This window comes from Mauremys reevesii, unplaced genomic scaffold (assembly GCF_016161935.1).
Source record: "Mauremys reevesii isolate NIE-2019 unplaced genomic scaffold, ASM1616193v1 Contig5, whole genome shotgun sequence".
NCBI lineage: Eukaryota > Metazoa > Chordata > Testudines > Geoemydidae > Mauremys > Mauremys reevesii.
Genome location: NW_024100862.1, coordinates 425,779 through 444,456, shown reverse-complemented (window position 1 = coordinate 444,456; position 18,678 = coordinate 425,779). Strand labels below are relative to the sequence as shown.

The 18,678-nt window shown below is 49.2% G+C and overlaps 2 non-coding genes across 2 annotated transcripts; one reads left to right on the top strand and one right to left on the bottom strand.

The window, feature by feature from the left end:
- Positions 1–745: 745 nt before the first annotated feature.
- TRNAC-GCA lies at positions 746–817 on the bottom strand. The gene has a single exon. It is a non-coding gene; the product is annotated as a tRNA-Cys (tRNA).
- A 5,991-nt stretch (positions 818–6,808) lies between these two features.
- TRNAV-AAC lies at positions 6,809–6,881 on the top strand. Its single transcript has one exon. It is a non-coding gene; the product is annotated as a tRNA-Val (tRNA).
- Positions 6,882–18,678: the final 11,797 nt, after the last annotated feature.

Here is an 18,678-nt window from a genome sequence, read left to right as displayed (position 1 = left end):
GCCATTTGTATTAATCCTCATTCAGTGCTGGTCTTTCATTCTGTTTTTCTTCTTCTGTCTGTGTTGCCTTGATAGTCGGAAGTCATTAAAAACCTTTCTTGAGGAATAATTAGTTGTTTAGTTTCTCTTTTGCGGACACTACTCAACCTCATTCCATCTATGTTGGGTGGTGGGAAGCAGCGATCACCCAGAGCCCCACTAGGGCCCTGACGTGAGCCTCCTCCTGCCATTAATCTCCACAACCACATTCTACATATGGGCATGGAGACCTCCCTGGGGATCTTGACAGCTTTAGCCAGCTTCTTGGTGGCTATTTTCCTGCTCACAGCCACTGTCTTCTTCTCATGCCTTGTCCTGGGGGCCCAGCTGCTGGTTGAATGTGAAGGAGCCAAAGTGCTGGTGACTTTAGCCTGTACCAAGTGGCCTTTGCTCATCAGACTCCTGAACCCAAACTGGATGTGGTTCTTGTTCTTCTGCACAGCACAGCCCCTGGAGAAGAGGGATCTGCAAATGTACATTCAGATGATACCTTTGTTTAATTGATGAAAACATAAACTAAACACTTAGAGGATTGGAACTGATTTCAGCTGATGGACAGCTTAGCTGGGTTTTTATGCATTTGGACAGTGTAATGTTGAGTGTTTACATTCATTTCAAGCACCCCCGTATAGTGGAGCTCCTGAACACAATGGAGAATAGAAATAAAAATGTTTTCCTTTTTTTAAAATAAAGAAAGAAGGCTATAAGAGGGCAATTGGGTTTAAACCAAGGACCACTTGAGCTGCAGTCAAGCACTCTACCACTGAGCTATACCCCCATGACAACAGGAGTATCAAATTGTGATCTCCAGACCCTGCTTCATCGAGCACCTTTGCCATTCCCAGACCACAGGTGTTTTAAAAATGAGGTTTGATTAACCTTCTTAACTGTGGTAAACACCACAGCTTGCACACCCACCGATATAGCTTCTCCCACTGACATAGCTGCCACCTCCTGGGGAAGTGGATTAACTACACCCACAGGAAAACTCTCCCATCAGCATAGAGCTGTTGTTCTCAAACTGTAGTCAGGACCCCAAAGTGGGTCGTGACCCTATTTTAATGGGGTCTCTAGGGCTGACGTTAGACTTGTTGGGGCCTGAGGCTGAAACCAAAAGTCTGAGCCCCACCACCCAGGGCTGAATCACTCAAGCTTTGGTTTTCCCTCACCCCCACTGGGGCAGAGCTCAGGCTTTGGCTCCCCACCAGTGCAGAGGGGCTTGGTCCCTCTTTCCAGGGCCATGTAGTAAGTTTTTTTTGGCAGAAGGGGGTTGCAGATGTAAGCAGAGTCAGGATGAGCCCCACCCTGACACCTGGTGGTAAATTATGGGGAGTGCGGAAAGAAGTTTCCAGTGTTTTCATTGGTATTTTGGTTATTTGCATTGGCACTCCCACCCCACTTAGCATACCGCAAAGCAGCATGGGATGGTTATTTTCACAGCTGTGGGACCCCCAATTTCGTTGTTATTGGGGCAGGAGGAATGAAATGTTGTCACCCTGATTAAGTAAATGAGGAACTACAAAACTGTCTTATGATAGAGGGTTTCATTATCAACTAAATAGCACTTGCTAGATAAAGGACATGGGTTCCAAAACCCATTGAAGGGAGAGAGGCTGGGGACAGATATCTGTACTGGGTGGTGCAGGCTGCTTGTGTGAGCCAGAAGCACCAGTTCCACCTGTGCCTCTCTCCACTGTGGAATGTCAGAGTTAATTTTTGATTCCCTTAAGAATCTAGATACAGGTTACTGAGCTGAACTCACTGGCACTGGGGCTCCCCTACTATGAGCTGGAATCACTAAGAGCTGAAATCACTGAAGAGCTGAACTTGCTGAGCTGAGAGCACTGAGTACTGTGCTAATGAGTGGGGGAGCCTGAAGCAATACCGTGGAGCAGAGCAGCTGGCAGAGCGGAGTGGAGCAGTTTGTGCAGCCACTGGGTGAGTGGAGCCAAGCAGCTCGCGAGGATGGCTGGAGTGGCTCACAGGACAGCTGGTGGACCAGAGCAACTGGCAGAGCGGAGCAGCCCACAGAGCGAGCTGAGCTGTTGGCGGGGATGACTAGTGGAAGCAGAACCCCACCAAGAGGCAGGGCAGTTGGCCCCGAAACCACGTAAGGTGCCCCTTTCTACCCAGGCTGGGGAGGGGGACCTCTGCAGAGAGACTCTTGAACTCTGGGGCTGCACTGACCCAGGACAGAGACTTTTGGCTTGTGAGACTTTTGGGACTGTGGGTGATTTGGGGGTTGCTGGACTCATGGGCCCCAAGAGAAGGACACGGCCCAATTTGCTGGGGTGGGTCTTTGCTCACGGTTTGACCTATGAACTCTAGCTGAGGTATTTTCCCAATTTAATGCTTGTTGTTTATCATGTATTAAACCTTTTCTGCTACACCAAGACTCTGTGCTTGCGAGAGGGGAAGTATTGCCTCCTCGAGGCGCCCAGGGGTGTGTGTAAGATTTTCCCAGGTCACTGGGTGGGGGCTTGTCATAGGTCTCACCCCCACTTGGAGCTGTTGGGTTCCAATGTGGGGACCCGCATGTATCCCCCCACCCTAAAATCCTAGGGTAGGTCCCCTTTTTGCTGCCACCACCCGGTCGAATACGTGGGCCGGGACACCCCTGTTTCCCCCCCCCCTCCTCTTTCCAAAGACGTTCCCTGGGGAGAAACAGATCAACTCACAGAGAGAGAAACCTCCCACCTCCCCTCTCTGCCCGGAGATAAGCTTGTCTCACCACCGAGAGAGAGTTTCTTAGCCCCCTCCCCCTGTATCCACAGTAGAGGGATTTAATCAAATCTTTATAGAAAGAATTTATTAAAAGAAAAACAAGAAAATACAGAATCTCTGAGTCCAAGCTGGACACTCATAGGGTATAACCTTTCTAAGTTCTGGAGAGAATCCTCTCTCCTTCTCAGTACAAACAATACAGGCAGAATTAAGAATAATCAATAACAAACACACAGAATTGCAAACATAGGATTATTAGATGAGGACACAAAGTATCTTTCTAATACTCACTATCTTGACTAGAAGAAATTAGTTCAGAAAGGTAGAAACTTGTAGAAAACTTGATTAAAACATCTGGACCCTTGTAACTCCAAACGGCTAAGAACAACACACACAGAAACAGAGAGAAAAAGTTCCCTCCTAGGAATTTTAAATTCTCTTCCCTGATTGGTCCTCAGGTCAGGTGTTCACCAGGTACTATGTGTTAACCCTTTACAGGTGGAAACTTAACCCTTAACTAACTATTCATGACAGGGCTCGAGCTGGTTTTGCATTATGTTGTGGGGAAGGGACCCCTATGTATTGAACCCAGCCCTTGCTGCTATCGTTTCGGCCCGGCAGAAGGGTTACACAGTGAAAGGAAGTTTAAGAAACTCTGGCATAGAGCATCTCCATTACTGAGCTGCAGCAGCATAGACTCAATGTTTGAAATGTTGACTTGTCCTTAGCCTCTGAATACGTCTAGACTTGGCTCCTTGTGGCACCGTGGGTGATAAGACACCGAAAGTACAGCCATGGAGACACCACACACCAGCCTTGCATAGTTGGCAAGAATCAAACCTCCACAGGAAGACCCCTATGGTGTCATAGCCCAGCTCTCTAAGCCCTCAGCCACAACCGTTTAACATAAAGGCTTTTCTACACTCTGGTTCTGTTCTCACTGAAGGGTCATTTCCAATTGTTTGCTCAGACCAGCTTCCCCAGCACACTCACTGCTGGGCAGCTCTGTACATGTGGCCATGGCTGAACAGCAAGAATTCCTGCCCATTTCCCTACTGTCTGGAGCATGATTAGAGTGTGTTTGTGGTTAATGATGTTGCTGTAGATTGTTCATTCCCTGCCTTGGCAATTCAGACAGTCCCTTTTCCCGTCGTATCGCCAGCACCTCTGTGAGTCCAATAGCAGGGGCAGGTTTTCTCAGGGCACTGAGATTTTTCGGGGAGTTGGTGGCTCCTTTCTTTCCTCACCCTGGAGTAAACTCAACTTTTTATTCCATCCTTGATGACTCATGGAATAACAACAACAGCATGAAGAGGAGAGGGACTATCTCACTGCCAGTGGAGGAAGGTGGACGCATCCCTTCTGTCTGACTATTGCCATTGCAGGAGAGAAGGTTTCAATGGAATTGAATGCCCTGGCTCAGACTAGAGACACAGGGAGGTTTTGCTGTTCATGGATCTGTACAAAGGAAATTGTGTCTCTGTGTGAAAATGGGGAGGGAAATGAAACTCCCTCATGGTGATGCCTAAGACAGAAGGGACCCCTATAGGATTAGAATAGGATAAGTTCTCAAGCAGCATGTTTCTTACTTTGCCCATCTGTCAATTTTGATTATTATCGATAGAAATATTTTGCCATTGGGTTGTGTGTTTACACCAAAATTGACATTTACCAACAAATAGGTAATTCTTACAAGCCTGCCTAGTCTCCAGTTGGTGAGTTTAGAGGTACACATTCACTCTTCCCACCCCCCATGCCAGGCCTGTGCTCTCCAGAATGTCAACTTCCCACACAGCTGGGATCCTTCCCTGATCTCCCCTCAGACCTCAGCCCCCGACTCCCATTTCTGGGGTCCCATCCCAACACTGTCCAATTCCCCTGCTGGCAGGAACCTTCCCATTCCTTTCATTTCCTGCCTCCCCTCTGAGCAAAAGCTCTGTGCTGTTCCCACACTGAGAATTGAACCCAGGCTGCCTGGGTGGAAAAACCAGGAATCTGGACCACTGGGACTTGCACAGTCAATAACACATTTACACAGTCACTAACAGATTTACACAGTCACATTTATTAACATTTAAAAGTAGCCATTCAAAAAAACTTCAAAAACAGACTTCAAAGAGAAATTGCAGAGTTTCAATTTATTTGCAAACTTAACACCATTAATTTGGGCTTGAATAGGGACTGGGAGAGGCTGGCTCACTACAAAAACAATTTTTCCTTTCTTGGTATGGACACCTCCCCATCAATTATTGGGAGTGGACCACATCCACCCTGACTGAATTAGCCTTCAACACTGGGTCTCCCCTTGTAAGGTAACTCCCTTTACTTCATGTTCCAATAAATATTTATGCCTGTATCTGCAATTTTCACTCCATGCATCTGAAGAAGTGAGCTTTTTACCCACAAATGCTTATGCACAAATAAATCTGTTAGTCCTTAAGGTGCCACCGGACTCCTCATTGTTTTCGTGAAATAAAAGCAAAATGCATTCTAAGCTGATCTTAACCCTTTCAGTGCCCTTACAAACTTAGATGCTTCTCATCACAGGCTGGCTGGTTGCTTTTCAGCCAGGCTCTCCCCTTTGATCAGCGCTTCAGTTGCTTGGTGTGGTGGTGGCTGTAGATGTAGGTGGAAGAGAGAGATAAAGCATGGCAAATGTCTCTCCTTTTATCATGTCCTTTCTTCCCCATTGGCTTTGTAAACCCCCCCCCCCCAGTTGAGCATCACTGCGTCTCTCTAAGCAAGGTTGAGCAATTCCCCTCGTGTGGCCTCATGCAGGTGAGTCATTGCATTGTAGCTCCCTTGCTGGACAGTGGCTGTTGATGGGTTGTTTGACACCCTGTCCGGGTGTTGGTTACTTTCCTTGCTGTTGCCACTGGGGAGCTAACATCTGGCTGATTCCCCCAACTTACATCATAGTGACAACCATACTGCACAATTCTCATAACTTCATATACATTAATGGTATACATCTATGGGTAGAGATATGACTTTCAGCAGATCATAACCTTTCCCCCGATACCTTACAAGTCATGCTTTATATGTAAGATCACGATTATATGAAAATGAGGACTATGGGGGGTGAGGACTATGGGGGTTACAGCACGCTCCCCCAAAGGTATAGCATGTCACACTGAGATTCTATTTTCATTTGTTCTGTAACAGCATTAGAGAGATCCAATGACTGGCCAATGGCATTTTCAAGTGCTAAAATAGTAAGCAATGTTGGTCTCTCATTGGCCAGCATTGATTGAAGATGTGGTTTAATGAGCCGGAGCTTCAAGACGAGGGTGGCTGTCCACTGCCTTCCATTGCACTGCTGGGCACCAAGTCCCTGGCGGCCAATATGTGAAGATGGGAGAAGAGAGTGAGGTGGCAACTAGTGGCAGGACTTTTGCCAACAGAGTCTAGCTGCCCCACTTCCTCCTCACACCACTGGGCCCCCGTCACCTTTAGAAAACCCAGGAACTAAGGCAGGAATAGGGTGAGGAAGTGAGTAAAGCTGAACAAGGAAGGCAAAAGTTAATCTTGCCTTCATGGGCCACTCATAATAATGTCCTTTTTCTGTGCCACAGCTGACAAAAACAGCCCAGACAGAAAAGCAGTAGGACAAAAAGAAATGTAGCAGCTGCTGAAGTAGTTCAGTTGGGAGAGCACTAAACTAAAGTTCTCTGGTTAAAGCCCAGGCTTTGGCAGACTCGTCTATCCTTCTTTGTGCAGGGGTGGGCTGTTTTCTGAAAGTGCAGCAGTGCCTTTAACTGCCACAGGTTCCCTCATTTTGGGCTATGCAGCAGGAAAAGACAGCATGGGCTTCTGCACGGAGTTGGCCCACCTGACCTTTCATTCTTCTCTTGCTCTTTGTCAGCAAGGGGAAGAATAAGAAGCTCTCCCTCAAGCTGGAGTCACAAGGATGACGTAAAGATGACTTCCTAAGACCCAGCTCCAGTCCTCTGCTCTATCAAAGACCTATCAAAGAGCTGCCACCACTTTCCTCTAGGTTTGCCCATCAGTGTGTGCCAGGGCGAGCCCTAGCCAAGTGGATGGAGTTTCTGTAGTGTAGTGGTTATCACATTTGCCTAACATGCAAAAGGTCCTTGGTTCAAAACCAGGTAGAAACATGGTGGTTTCCTCTTCCCAGATCCCCTTGCTGTCTAGGAAGGCACTCCTCCTTCTGCTATTGGCCTATCCTTGGGATAACTCCACCCCCTGCATGACAGAGGGTGCTGATGTCAGTGGAGAAAGTGCTTTGGTGTCAGTCTGGAGAACCTAGAGGATCTGGGCCAGTCACCTTTTGGAGGCTTGGCCTTCTCTGCCCTTGGAGGTTGGCCTATGGGGGCTGTCACTTCCTGCTGGCCTCCTTTGCGTGACTTGCCAAAGGAGGAAGTGAGGCAGGAATGGGGCAAAAGAGGAAAGTCGAGCGGAGGAAGTCAGGGAAGAAGCTGTGCAGCTAAGTGGGGATAGTAGAGCACCACCAATCGTTCTGCCAAAGCCTGGGGAGGTGCAGTTGGCTGCTGGGAGGTAGAATCCTGTGCCTGCCTCTTGGCTTCCCAGAAATGGCTAGGAGAGGAAGGGGGGTTCTGGGTGGAAGGAAAAGAAGCAATGGTGAGGCTGAGTGGGCTCCTTTCTGGCTGAGATGGTGGGCTGTGGTGGGTCTGGGAGTTGCCTGTAAGCCATAAGTGGCCTTGGTGCAGTCAAAACCGCTGCTCCATTCTGGCCGACCTGGGGGCGCCATGGATGGCTTGAGAGTGGGGGCAGGGCACTGGCTGTGAGCAAATGGGATCCAGGAAGCTCCAGCCTGCCCCTCCAGGGGCCCAGTCTTTTTCTTCTCTCCTGCCATTGGGAGCCCAGCCTTAAGCCTGCCCTGCCAGCTCCTACTGGCCTGTCCCTGCTGTTGTAGGAGCAGCAGTGATTTCTATGCTCAAAAGGTCTGTTATACTTCCTCCCCACCCTTTTTTGTCTCCTCTCCCTCTCTGAATGCCTGTGAAGTGGCTTTCCCCCTCCCCATCTCTCCTGGAATGCTTGTGGGATGAATGGGCTGGTTACAGAGCAGAAGAGCTTCCAGGTAGACAAGGTGTCTGGAACTCTATTTAGGCATCGCTCATCCCAGAGCATGGACACCCAGAGCATGGACACTGCCCAAGGTGGAGTGTGACCCACCAGATGCAGCCAAGTCATCTCTAGTCGCAGGCCATGAGGAGCAGGTCCTTAAAAGGGGAAGAGGCCATGTGCTCAGGAGTGCACTCACAAGCTTGTACCTCCAGTGAATGCCCTTCGCCCGGACCGCCTGGCCAGTGGTTCACTGTGTTGCATTTCATTGTGCATCAGGAAGACTTACCTTCATCACACCATCCACCACGGCGCTGTGGGACACTTACCTTGCAGAATCCTGACATCTCCAGTGTTGAGCCTGTCCTGGGAGAGTGAGTATGTGAGTGTGACCTTCTCCCCCGGTTCTTTGGAGCTTAGCTGTCAGTATAATAAAGGTGCTGCTTTCTGCCAAACTCTGAAGAGTCATTAGTCCTCCCTACGCTTACTAGCTGGCCCAATTTTGGGTAACACCTGCGATCACCCCAACCCCTGCAGGACAGAGGGTGGTGAAATGAGCTGAGAAAGAGCCTTGGCAGCAGCAGGGGAAAGCTAGAGGATCTGGGCCAGTCACCTTTTGAAGCCTTGTGGCTTGGTCTCCTCTGCCCTTGGAGGTTGGCCTGTGGAGGCCAGCAGGAAGAGCTGGCCTCCTTTGTGTGACTTGCCAAAGGAGGAAGTGAGCCAGGAATGGGGCAAAAGAGGAAAGTCGAGCTGAGGAAGGCAGGGCAGAAGCTAAGTGCCTCAGTGCGGCTAAGTCGGGTTAGTAGAGTGTCACTATTCGTTCTGCAAAGCCTGGGAGGTGCAGTTGGCTGCTGGGAGGTAGAATCCTGTGCCTGCCTCTTGGCTTCCCAGGGATGGCTACTTGCAGCCCAGGAGAAGAAGGATGGTTTTGGGTGAAAGGAAGACAAGAAAAGCTCTGGGAGGACATTTGGGTGCGGGCTCTGTGCTTGGGGGGGGGGGTTGGGGTACAGGAGGGGTGGCGCTTACCCCAGGCACTGCAGCTCCCAAAGTGACTGGTACACACAACCCTGCGGCAGCAGCTCCTAGGTGGGCTGTGACAGGGGGTCTCAGTGAGCCGCTACCTGCAGGCGCTGCCCCCAGAGCTCCCATTGGCTGCAGTTCCTGGCCAATGGGAGCTGCGGAGTTGGTACTCAGGGCGGGGCAGCGCATAGAGACCAGGTAAAGACCCTTACAGAGCTGAACCGTGGCCATGCTGGGACGCAGATCATACGGGCCAGCCATTGGCTGCAGAAAATGATGCGGGAGGATGATGTAGAGGCATACCTTCTGGCCTTTGAGAGGACAGCCCTATGGGAGGCCTGGATTCGAGATCAGTGGTCTGGCATCCTTGTCCCATTCCTGTGTGGGGAGGCCCAGAAGGCCTACTATGATCTGCCTGAAGAGGCTGCAGCAGACTACCCCCAGCTGAAAGCAGAGATCCTGGCCAGATCTGGGGTAACAACTGCAGTGCGGGCCCAGTGGTATCACGAGTGGAGGTACCAGGAAAACAAAACTCTGCGGTCCCAATTGTATGACCTTATCCATCTCGTACGAAAGTGGTTGCGAACGGAATCCCGGAGTCCGGAAGAGATACTAGAGGTTCTGGTCATTGACTGATACATGAGGGGACTACGGCCAGACCTTTGTGCTTGGGTAAGCCAGAACGAACCCTCCACCTATGATGAGGTTGTTGCACTGGTAGAGAGGTGAAGGACGGCGAGGGAGCTGACCCGACCAGTTAAGGAAGAGGCACCCCGGGTTAAACTAGCAGCACCAAGCCCTAGAGCTCAGGTGACTGGGCCACCAGGAGGGCCCAGGTGGAAAAAGAGGGGGGCTGAAGGCCCACCAGAAGCCACAAAGAGTCAGCACTGAGGGAGAAGAGGATCGTGATGTTAGACTGCCCAAACCAAGAAACCGGGGAATGCCTAGGGCCCCATACAGATGTTATGCTTGCAGGGAGTGGGGACATATAGTTGCACAGTGTCCCAATGCTGAGGAGCCTATGCAGTGTAACCTGGGGAACTGGGCAAATCCATGCTCCCTAATCCACCTTGTGGGGTCTCACTAACCCCACATATGTACACCAGACCAGTAAAGCTAAATGGGGTAGAGACCACAGCACTGGTTGATTCGGGGAGTGCTATCACGCTTGTCTCGGGGAAGCTCATGAAGTGTAGTCAGCTGCTGCGGGCTAAGCGTACGGGGATACCATGCGTCCATGGGACAGTTGGTTATTACCCCACTATCCCAGTAAAAATCGAGATTCAGGGGAACACTACTGAGGTAGCAGCAGGTGTAGTCCCTAAACTCCCATACCCGGTGCTCATAGGGAGGGACTTCCCAGGGTTTGGAAACTTACTCCCAGTAGGAGGATTGGAGAAAGAGGGGAACCCTGAAGTTAGTGAGGCCTCCACAGTGACTGTCAACCCCCAATCTTCTCTGAAATATCCCCAAATTTATTTTCCATTCCCAGACAGGGTAGAAAGTCGAAAAGGGAAAGGAGGGCAGCTAAGGCCTTGGGAACCCGAATACTGGCCCAAAAGGTAATAGGTAATAATAAAAAGCCAGAGGGTTGCTCTCATAGAGCAGTTGTCTGACCGAGTCTGACCCCCACCCTAACGCTTCTGAACCAGTAGAGGCAACAGAGACTGGGCCCCAGATCTTGGGCAGATTAGCCCCGGAAGAGGAAATTTTAGACGGGACCAAGCTGAAGACCCAAGGTACGACAACATTAGAAAGGAGGTGACTGAAATAGATGGGATCCCCGTGGAAGGGAAAACCCAGGGACCAGGACCCTACTTCATAATGAAGAAGAATCTCTTATACCGGGTTGCACCAGTACAGGGGCTGGAGGTACAGCAGATCCTAGTACCTCAAAAACAGCAGAACGCTGTATTAAGTCTTGCTTATAGTCATCTTTTTGGGGGGCACTTGGGGGTAAAGAAGACCCTGGCACGAGTCCTACGATGGTTCTTCTGGCCCGGAGTACATGAAGAAGTGTGGAGGTACTGTGCGTCCTGCCCAGAGTGTCAGCTGCACAGTCCCCGTCCCCACCTGAGGGCACCTTTAGTGCCCCTTCCCATCATAGAGGTCCCCTTTGAGCGAATAGCCATAGACCTAGTGGGACCCCTGGAGAAGACAGCTCGGGGCCACCAATATATACTTGTTGTTTTGGACTATGCTACTCGCTACCCAGAAGCCGTCCCCCTGCGGAACATGGCCTCTAAAACGATAGCCAAAGAGCTGGTGGGGATCTTTGCCCGAGTGGGGTTACCAAAGGAGATATTAACAGACCAAGGAACCCCATTTATGTCAAAGCTAATGAATGACCTCTGTACGCTGCTCCATATACATATCCTGAGAACTTCAGTCTACCATCCGCAGACTGATGGGTTGGTAGAAAGGTTTAACCAAACCCTCAAGGCTATGATAAGGAAGGTGGTAAGTCGGGACGGGAAGGATTGGGACACCCTACTGCCCTACCTTATGTTTGCTATCCGGGAGGTACCTCAGGCCTCAACTGGGTTTTCCCCCTTCGAGTTATTATACAGGTGTCACCCCCGTGGCATACTAGATATCGCCAAAGAGATTTGGGAAGAGGAACCCAATGAGGGGAGAAATATAATAGAACATGTAATACAGATGCGAGACCGGATAGCCCGGGTCACCCCTATTGAACGGGAACATTTGGAAAAGGCACAAGAGGCCCAGAGAACCTATTACAATTACCAGGCAAAAGCCCGACAGTTCCAACCAGGGGATCGGGTGATGGCTTTGGTACCCACAGCAGAAAGCAAGCTTCTGGTCCAATGGCAGGGGCCCTATGAGGTGGTTGAACCCATCGGGGAAGTAACCTACAAGGTGCGGCAGCCAGGACGCTGAAAACAAGAACAGATTTATCACATCAACCTTCTGAAACCCTGGCATGCACAAGAGGCATGCATAACTGTCCAAAAAGACCTAACCCAAGAAAACAAGCCTTCCAAACAGGTGAGTGTGTCTCCCGATTTAACACCAGACCAGAAGAATGAGGTGTCTGAGATGATCTTCCAGAACGAAGATGTGTTCTCGACAAAACCGGGTCGAACAACCGAGACATATCACCACATCGTCACGAACCCTGGGACCAGAATAACAATGAGGCCCTATCGGGTACCATCAGCCAAAAGGGAGGAAATAAAAGCAGAAGTAAAAAAATGCTGAAGTTGGGGATCATCGAAGAATCCCACAGTCAGTGGTCCAGCCCAGTCGTGCTGGTGCCCAAACCTGATGGCACCACAAGGTTTTGCAATGACTTCCGGCGACTAAACAAAGTATCCCAGTTCGATGTGTACCCCATACCTCGCATTGATGAGCTAATGGACCGTCTGGGGAATGCCCTGTACTTGACTACTCTAGACTTGACAAAGGGGTACTGGCAGATTCCCCTTGCGGAAGACGCAAAGGAAAAGACTGCATTCTCTACACCAGAGGGTCTTTTTCAATATACTGTCCTCCCTTTTGGACTACGTGGGGCCCCAGCTACTTTCCAGCACCTCATGGACAAGCTATTACGCACGCATAACAGTTATGCTGCTGCCTACTTGGACGATGTGGTCATTCATACCCCAGACTGGGAAACCCACCTAGAGAAGGTGGAGGCGGTCCTTGATACCTTCAGGCGAGCTGGCCTTACAGCAAACCCTGCCAAGTGCACTGTAGGGTTTACAGAGGCCAAATATCTTGGCTACATTGTGGGAAAAGGTCTGGTAAAACCCCAAGTGAACACGTTGGAGGCCATCCAAAATTGGCCCCGACCACGTCGCAAGAAACAAGTCTGGGCATTCCTAGATGTAGTGGGGTATTACCGAGGATTTATCCCCCACTTTGCCACAAGGGCAAGCCCCCTGACAGACCTAGTGAAAGCCCGTGGACCTGATCTGGTGAGATGGTCTGACGCAGCAGAGGAAGCATTCACAGACCTAAGGACTGCCCTCTGCAGTAACTCCATACTGATAACCCCTGATTTCACCAAGGAATTTATCCTGCAGACAGATGCATTGGAAGTAGGGTTGGGGGCCGTTCTATCACAGATGGTTGGGGAGGAGGAACACCCAATTCTCTACCTCAGTAGGAAACTCCTTCCGTGGGAACAAAAATATGCAGTGGTGGAGAGAGAGTGCCTCGCCGTAAAATGGGCCATGGAAGTATTGCGCTGCTTGCTCGGGCGCAGATTTGTCCTCGTGACCGACCATGCCCCTCTTCAATGGATGCAGCGGAACAAGGAGAACACCACAAGGGTGACCAGGTGGTTCTTATCCCTCCAACCTTTTCAATTCCGTGTGCAACACAGAGCAGGGAGCCGTCACAGCAATGCCGATGGCTTGTCACGTGTGCACTGTCTGGCTTCCCAAGCTGCCCAACCCCTTCGTGTTGAGCAGGGGGGAGGGATATGTGACAGACCCAGGCCAGTGGGGTACAGGAGTCTGGTAGAGGGCAAATATACTGGTCACTGGATGAGTAGTTTTCTGTTCCCTGAGTGACCAGAGCAGGGTCTGCACTAGAGTAATCAGGAATCTGCTAGAACCAATTAGAATCACAGAATTCAAGATCAGAAGGGACCATTATGATCATCTAGTCTGACCTCCTGCTAGATGCAGGCCACATAAGCCGATCCACCCACTCCTTTAGCAAGCGACCCCTGCCCCATGCTTCGGAGGAAGGCGAAAAACCTCCAGGGCCACTGCCAATCTTCCCTGGAGGAAAATTCCTTCCCGACCCCAAATATGGCGGTCAGCTGAACCCCGAGCATGCGGGCAAGACTCTCCAGCCATACCCTCTGGAAAAAGGTTATATCATATCATTGACCCATTGTACTATTTACCAGTGTGGCACTTAATTGACCTATTGACTAAGCCCTACTAGAAATACCTCGCCTAATGCATCCCAAGACCGCATTAGCTTTTTTAACGTCCACATCACATTGCCTACTCATAGTCATCCTACGATCAACCAGGACTCCTAGGTCCTTCTCCTCCTCCGTTACTTCCAACTGGTGCGTCCCCAGCTTATAACTAAAATTCTTGTTAGTCATCCCTAAATGCATAACCTTACACTTCTCACTATTGAATTTCATCCTGTTACTAATACTCCAGTTTACAAGGTCATCCAAATCTCCCTGGAGGATATCCTGATCCTTTTCCGAATTGGCAATACCTCCCAACTTGGTGTCATCCACAAACTTTATCAGCCCACTCCTACTCTTGGTTCCCAGGTCAGCAATAAATAGATTAAATAAAATCGGACCCAAAACCGAACCTTGAGGAACTCCACTGGTAACCCCCCTCCAACCTGACAGTTCCCCCTTCAATACTACCCTCTGAAGTCTCCCCTTTAACCAGCTCCTTATCCACCTCTGGATTTTCATTTCGATCCCCATCTTTTCCAATTTAACCAGTAATTCTTCATGCGGTACCGTATCAAACGCCTTACTGAAATCCAGATATATTAGATCCACCGCATTTCCCTTGTCTAAAAAATCTGTTACTTTCTCAAAGAAGGAGATCAGGTTGGTTTGGCACGATCTACCTTTCGTAAATCCATGCTGTAATCTATCCCAGTTGCCATCGGCCTCATGCTCCGGAACCACTCTCTCTTTAAGATTTTTCCATGACTTTGCATACTACAGATGTTAAACTAACAGGCCTGTAGTTACCGGTCACTTTTTTCCCTTCTTGAATATAGGAACTACATTAGCTAATCTCCAGTCAAACGGTACAACCCCCGAATTTAGAGACTTATTAAAAATTATCGCTAACGGGCTAGCAATATCACTCGCCAATTCCCTTAATATTCTAGGATGAAGATTATCCGGGCCCCCCGATTTACTTCCGTTAAGTTGTTCAAGTTTGGCTTCTACCTCAGATACCGTAATGTCTACCCCCATATCTTCATTCCCATCGGTCCCTCTATCACTATTCCTTAGCCCTTCATTAGCCTCATTAAAGACCGAGGCAAAATATTCGTTCAGATATTGTGCCATTCCAAGATTATCCCTAATCTCCACTCCGTTTAAAGTTTTAAGCGGTCCCACTTCTTCTTTCTTGGTTTTCTTCCTATTTATATGGCTAAAAAAACGTTTGCTATTGGTTTTAATCCCCTTCGCTAGGTCCATCTCCACCCGTCGCTTTGCCTTTCTCACTGCTTCCCTACACCCTCTGACCTCAATAAGGTAGGTTTCTTTGCTGATCCCTCCCATTTTCCACTCCTGGTACGCTTTCTGTTTTTTCTTAATGACCCCTCTAAGACGCTTGCTCATCCAGCTCGGTCTAAAACTGCTACCTACGAGCCGTTTTCCCCTTCTCGGGATACATGCCTCTGACAACTCCTGCAACGTCATCTGCCTTTAGATCCCTAAATATGTTAGTCCAGTCCACTTCCCTAACTAGTCGCCTTAATTTAGTAAAGTTAGCCCTTTTGAAATCGTAAACCCTAGTCTCAGATGCACTATTGATTATCCTCCCATTTATTTTGAAACGAATTAGCTCATGATCACTCGAGCCAAGGTTGTCCCCTACAACAATTTCCTCAACAAGGTCCTCGTTACTCACCAAAATCAAATCTAAAATGGCATCCCCCCTCGTCGGTTCAGCAACCACTTGATGAAGGAATTCATTAGCTATCACGTCTAGGAAAAGCTGAGCCCTATTATTATTACTAGCATTTGTTTCCCAATCTATATCCGGGAAGTTAAAGTCCCCCATGATCAAGCAGTTCCTATTAGTATTTACCTCCTTAAAAACATTAAAGAGCTCTCTATCTGTCTCCAAGCTAGATCCCGGCGGTCTATAGCACACCCCAATCACTATCCCGGGTGAGGCTCTGGTAGTTTTTTTCCCCAATGTGACCATTGCCCAGACAGACTCTGTATTATCCATTGCATTGCTAGTTATCTCATTACATTTCACCTCATTATTGATATACAATGCTACTCCCCCACCTTTACCTTTGCATCGGTCTTTCCTAAACAGCACATACCCTTCCATACCTGTACTCCAGTCATGGCTACCATTCCACCATGTTTCGGTTATTCCTACGATATCCGGTTTCAATTCTCGGACCAGGAGCTCCAGTTCCTCCATTTTGTTACCTAAGCTTCTTGCATTGGTGAACAAACATCCTAATTTTTCCTGTTGGGCTCCTCTCACTCTTTTCACCCAACTCGGTAGGGACACAGTACTTCCAGTATGACTTGTAGATCTAGTATCCGTCCCCCCCCCTCTTCCTTACACCTAACCGTCCCCCTCTGGCTATATCTGTTGTTATCTTGTTGTTCTCACTCCCAATGTATAAATTTGGCGTGGAGAGCACCAGGACCTCTCCCAACCGTCTCTCCCCAGTGTCTAGTTTAAAGTTCTTTTAATCAGATGAGCCAGCCTCCCTCCTAGAAGTCTACTTCCTTCCTTAAGGCAGACAGGCTGATTAGAACACCTGCAGCCAATCAAGGCACGCTAATCAGGGCACCTGGGTTTAAAAAGGAGCTCACTCCAATCAGGGAGGGGGAGCCAGAGGAGAGGAAGTGCACGTGAGGAGCTGGGAGCAAGAAGCACCAGGAGCTGAGTGGGGGAGAGATAGCTCAGTGGTTTGAGCATTGCCCTACTAAAGCCAGGGTTGTGAGTTCAATCCTTGAAAGGGCCACTTAGGAATCTAGGGCAAAAATTGGTCCTGCTAGTGAAGGTAGGGGCCTGGACTCAATGACCTTTCAAGGTCCCTTCCAGTTGTAGGAGACTGATATATCTTCAATTATTATTATGAGAGGGTGTGCTGCTGGAGGACTAAGGAGTACAAGCATTATCAGACACCAGGAGGAAGGTCCTGTGGTGAGGATAAAGAAGGTGTTGGAGGAGGCCATGGGGAAGTAGCCCAGGGAGTTGTAGCTGTCGTGCAGCTGGTACAGGAGACACTATAGACAGCTGCAATCCACAGGGCCCTGGGCTGGAACCCAGAGCAGAGGGTGGGCCCAGGTTCCCCCCAAACCTCCCACTCCTGATCAGAGACAGGAGGAGTCAACCCAGACTGTGGGGAAGATCACTGAGGTGAGCAAATCTGCCAATAAGCACAGGACCCACCAGAGTAGAGGAGGGACTTTGTCACAACTTGCTGCCGAATGTACTAGTTATGTGGGATGCTTTGCTGGGTGCAGGTTGTGATCCTACAGTGTTCATCTTAGGCAACTTTTGTGAGTTAGGCCTGGCCTGCTTGATCATACCTGCCAGTGACTTTGCAGCACAGCCATGACCACTGTCTTTTCACTTAACATGACCTCTTCACACACCTCAATGCTCTCGAGTGGGATATCCCTATGGCATTCAGGCCGCAGATCAGGAACAAGGGCTGTCTTACAATCCTCTGCACAGAATATCATCTTGACAATGGCTTCACTGTTGTGATGCATTTTTAACCCGTTTATATGCACAGTCCAAGGTGCATCCCTGCTGTAGGGCCTGTGTACATTGCAGGTAACAGTGTGACCCCTCCCTATCACCTCAGAAGGCCCCTCCCATCAGTTTTGCAATTTGTACTTTTCCATGAGGAATAACACCAGCAGCAGATCACCTGTATCAAATGATCGCTCTCAAGGAGAGAAGAACCCCCTTTATCCCATTGAATTGGGACCAGGGCCAGATTGGTTAACCAAAACCTCGGATAAGTGGATGAATGGGAACGTGCCAGGCTGCAGAGCCATCTAGGGACCATGGGAGAGATTGCCCAATTCCTGACCTGTGTGCGCTGGTTGTGGGGTTAATACGGAGAACCGGATAATGGAGGGTCAGATAAACAGGGTTCTACTGTATTGTGATCATCCCATTCTTTCCGAGCTGCTTGACTTCTAGGCCATGGCTACACTTGCAAATTTGCAGCGCTGCAGCAGGGTGTGAAAACACACCCTCTCCAGCGCTGCAAATTGCGGCGCTGCAAAGCGCCAGTGTGGTCAAAGCCCCAGCGCTGGGAGCGCGGCTCCCAGTGCTGTACGTTATTCCCTACAGGGAGGTGGAGTACGGACAGCGCTGGGAGAGCTCTCTCCCAGCGCTGGGAGAGCTCTCTCCCAGCGCTGGCGCTTTGACTACACTTGGTGCTTCAAAGCGCTGCCGCGGCAGCGCTTTGAAGTGCAAGTGTAGCCATAGCCCTAGTGAGGCTTTGCTTCACTATTCCAATCATGGTTGTAGGGAAACTTAATTTAGGTTCCTCCCTGTGAAAGGGAAAGGAAAAGTGAAGTGCTTCATTAAGATCAACCTGACCAGAATGAAATGGTTCCATTTTTTTGTTTCAAAAGGACATTTGGCTTCATAAGTTTATTTTATTTTGGATGAGATTGTGCCTTTCATGTTTTGTGGCACACAAGCAGACAGGTTAGAGAATTTATAAAATACGCTTGCTGGACGTTCACAAAGTCTCGCTAATTTGTTTCTTAGGAGCCAGAACAATAACACGTAAGAACCCAAAACTCAGAGGGAGAGAACGCAGGCTACTGCCTATAACAGGAGGCAAAACTCACTGGGGACCTGCTGACTGGCTGCTGCTATGCCCCAATTGTGTGCTGCCTTACCGAGCTCCCTAGCATGCAAGCACGCCCAGGAACCCTGCCCAACATTTAAAGTCACAGTATTCAATTTTAACACAACCACAAATACAACAGAGGATCAACATTTTCTGTTTTACAAGGCCTCTCCTTTTTTGGAACCCTTGTTTCTAAACATGCCATGTGAGATTTGAATCAAATTTCAGCGACTAATTATCATGTGGGTGGAATCATCATTAATGTGTATTCTGGGTAGTTATGTTGTTGGCTTA